Source organism: Salvelinus sp. IW2-2015, unplaced genomic scaffold (assembly GCF_002910315.2).
Source record: "Salvelinus sp. IW2-2015 unplaced genomic scaffold, ASM291031v2 Un_scaffold1964, whole genome shotgun sequence".
NCBI classification, from domain to species: domain Eukaryota; kingdom Metazoa; phylum Chordata; class Actinopteri; order Salmoniformes; family Salmonidae; genus Salvelinus; species Salvelinus sp. IW2-2015.
The window spans coordinates 104,274-108,608 of NW_019943317.1; positions in this window are offsets into that span (position 1 = coordinate 104,274).

Sequence of the window (4,335 nt, forward strand, 5' to 3'; positions counted from 1 at the left end):
CGTCCAACAAATTTCTATAACAAACTATAGTTTTGGCAAGTCGGTCTACACAATCTACATTGTGCATGACACAAGTAATTTTTCCAAAAATTGTTTACAGACAGATTATTTCACTTATAATTCACTGAATCACAATTCCAGTGCATCAGAAGTTTACATACACTAATTGGCTGTGCCTTTAAACAGCTTGGAAAATTCCAGAAAATGATGTCATGGCTTTAGAAGCTTCTGATAGGCTAATTGACATCTTTTGAGTCAATTGAAGGTCTACCTGTGGATGTTATTTCAAGGCCAACCTTCAAACTCAGTGCCTCTTTGCTTGAACATCATGGAAAATCAAAAGAATCAGCCGAGACCTCAGAAAAAAATTGTAGACCTCCACAAATCTGGTTCATCCTTTGGAGCAATTTCCAAATGCCTGAAGGTACCACGTTCATCTGTACAGACAATAGTATGCAAGTATAAACACCATGGGACTATGCAGCCGTATACCGTTCAGGAAGGAGACGCGTTCTGTTTCCTAGAGATGAACGTACTTTGGTGCAAAAGTGCAAATCAATCAGAACAACAGCAAAGGACCTTGTGAAGATGCTGGAGGAAACAGGTACAAAAGTATCTATTTCCACAGTAAAACGAGTCCTATATCAACATAACCTGAAAGGCCGCTCAGCAAGGAAGAAGCCACTGCTCCAAAATCGCCATAAACAAGCCTGATACAGTTTGCAACTGCACATGGGGACAAAGATCGTACTTTTTGGAGAAATGTCCTCTGGTCTGATGAAACAAATATAGAGCTGTTTGGTCATAATGACCATCATTATGTTTGAAAAAGGGGGAGGCTTGCAAGCCGACGAAACACATCCCAACCTTGAAGCACGGGGATGGCAGCATCATGTTGTGGGGTACTATGCTGCATGAGGGACTGGTGCACTTCACAAAATAGATGGCATCATGAGGAAGGAAAATTATGTGGATATATTGAAGCAAAATCTCAAGACATCAGTCAGGAAGTTAAAGACTGGTTGCAAATGGGTCTTCCAAAAGGACAATGACCCCAAGCATACTTCCAAAGTTGTGGCAAAATGACATAAGAACAACAACGTCAAGGTATTGGAGTGGCCATCACAAAGCCCTGACCTCAATCCCATAGAAAATGTGTGGGCAGAACTGAAAAAGCGTGTGCAGCAAGGAGGCCAAGTGTAGAGAATGGCCAAATTCACCCAACTTATTGTGGGAAGCTTGTGGAAGGCTACTCAAACGTTTGACACAAGTTAACAATTTAAAGGCAATGCTACCAAATACAATTGAGTGCATGTAAACTGACCCACTGGGAATGTGATGAAAGAAATAAAAGCTGAAAAAATAATTCGCTCTACTATTATTCTAACTTTTACATTCTTAAAATAAATTGGTGATCCTAACTGACTAAGACAGGGAATTTTTACAGGATTAAATGTCAGGAATGGTGAAAAACTGAGTTTAAATGTATTTGGCTAAGGTGTATGAAAACTTCCGACTTCAACTGTATAAGGTATATTCTTCAAGAATCAATGGGTATATGTCTTAATTTACAAGTCCAAAAATGGATGTGCGACTAAGGATTCTGGCTTTAAAGTAGATTATATATTAGTTCGTCATGCAACAATAACAATAACATATTACGAGCCTATTCTTGCAAAGAAAATACATCAGAGGTCATCACAAAGGTAATTATTTCAGACATAAACAGCTCCTTCCCCTAATTACTCTTCTTTAAACACCTTTTCCAATACATCTGAACAATGTTCACTACTTACAATGTCTCGCTGACGAATCTCATTATTCAAACAATCATGGATATTTTTGTTCCAGAAGATTGAGACAATATTCCCTACATAGTGCACTACTTTTAGACCCTATTCCCTACAAAGTGCACTACTTTAGACCCTATTCCCTACATAGTGCACTACTTTAGACCTATTCCCTACAAGTGCACTACTTTAGACCTATTCCTACATAGTACACTACTTTAGACCCTATTCCTACATGTTAACTTATTTAGACCCTATTCCCTAATCGTACACTACTTTAGACCCTATTCTCACATAGTCACTACTTTAGACCCTATTCCCTACATATTCCACTACTTTAGACCCTATTCCCTACATATTCCACTACTTTAGACCCTATTCCCTACATAGTACATACTTTAGACCCTATTCCTACATAGTGCACTACTTTAGACCCTATTCCCTACATAGTACACTACTTTAGACTCTATTCCGTCCATGGTACACTACTTTAGATGTAGGGAATAGGGTCTAAAGTAGTGCACTATGTAGGGAATAGGGTCTAAAGTAGTGCACTTTGTAGGGAATAGGGTCTAAAGTAGTGCACTATGTAGGGAATATTGTCTCAATCTTCTGGAACAAAAATATCCATGATTGTTTGAATAATGAGATTCGTCAGCGAGACATTGTAAGTAGTGAACATTGTTCAGATGTATTGGGAAAAGGTGTTTAAAGAAGAGTAATTAGGGGGAAGGAGCTGTTTATGTCTGAAATAATTACCTTTGTGATGACCTCTAATGTATTTTCTTTGCAAGAATAGGCTCGTAATATGTTATTGTTATTGTTGCATGACGAACTAATATATAATCTACTTTAAAGCCAGAATCCTTAGTCGCTACATCCATTTTTGGACTTGTAAAGTTAATGACATATACCCATTGATTCTTGAAGAATATACCTTATACAGTTGAAGTCGGAAGTTTTCATACACCTTAGCCAAATACATTTAAACTCAGTTTTTCACCATTCCTGACATTTAATCCTAGTAAAAATTCCCTGTCTTAGTCAGTTAGGATCACCAATTTATTTTAGAATGTAAAAGTAGAATAATAGTAGAGCGAATTATTTTTTCAGCTTTTATTTCTTTCATCAACATTCCCAGTGGGTCAGTTTAACATGCACTCAATTAGTATTGGTAGCATTGCCTTTAAATTGTTAACTTGTGTCAAACGTTTCGAGTAGCCTTCCACAAGCTTCCCACAATAAGTTGGTGGAATTTTGGCCATCCAACTGCCTCCTTGCTCGCACACGCTTTTTCAGTTCTGCCCACACATTTTCTATGGGATTGAGGTCAGGGCTTTGTGATGGCCACTCCAATACCTTGACGTTGTTGTTCTTATGTCATTTTGCCACAACTTTGGAAGTATGCTTGGGGTCATTGTCCTTTTGGAAGACCCATTTGCAACCAGTCTTTAACTTCCTGACTGATGTCTTGAGATTTTGCTTCAATATATCCACATAATTTTCCTTCCTCATGATGCCATCTATTTTGTGAAGTGCACCAGTCCCTCATGCAGCATAGTACCCCCACAACATGATGCTGCCATCCCCGTGCTTCAAGGTTGGGATGGTGTTCGTCGGCTTGCAAGCCTCCCCCTTTTTCAAACATAATGATGGTCATTATGACCAAACAGCTCTATATTTGTTTCATCAGACCAGAGGACATTTCTCCAAAAAGTACGATCTTTGTCCCCATGTGCAGTTGCAAACTGTAGTCAGGCTTGTTTATGGCGATTTTGGAGCAGTGGCTTCTTCCTTGCTGAGCGGCCTTTCAGGTTATGTTGATATAGGACTCGTTTTACTGTGGAAATAGATACTTTTGTACCTGTTTCCTCCAGCATCTTCACAAGGTCCTTTGCTGTTGTTCTGGGATTGATTTGCACTTTTTGCACCAAAGTACGTTCATCTCTAGGAAACAGAACGCGTCTCCTTCCTGAACGGTATGACGGCTGCATAGTCCCATGGTGTTTATACTTGCATACTATTGTCTGTACAGATGAACGTGGTACCTTCAGGCATTTGGAAATTGCTCCAAAGGATGAACCAGATTTGTGGAGGTCTACAATTTTTTTTCTGAGGTCTCGGCTGATTTCTTTTGATTTTCCCATGATGTCAAGCAAAGAGGCACTGAGTTTGAAGGTTGGCCTTGAAATACATCCACAGGTAGACCTTCAATTGACTCAAAAGATGTCAATTAGCCTATCAGAAGCTTCTAAAGCCATGACATCATTTTCTGGAATTTTCCAAGCTGTTTAAAGGCACAGCCAAYTTAGTGTATGTAAACTTCTGATGCACTGGAATTGTGATWCAGTGAATTATAAGTGAAATAATCTGTCTGTAAACAATTTTTGGAAAAATTACTTGTGTCATGCACAATGTAGATTGTGTAGACCGACTTGCCAAAACTATAGTTTGTTATAGAAATTTGTGGAGTGGTTTAAAAACGAGTTTTAATGACTCCAACCTAAGTCTATGTAAACTTTTGACCTCAACTGTAAATGCTTCA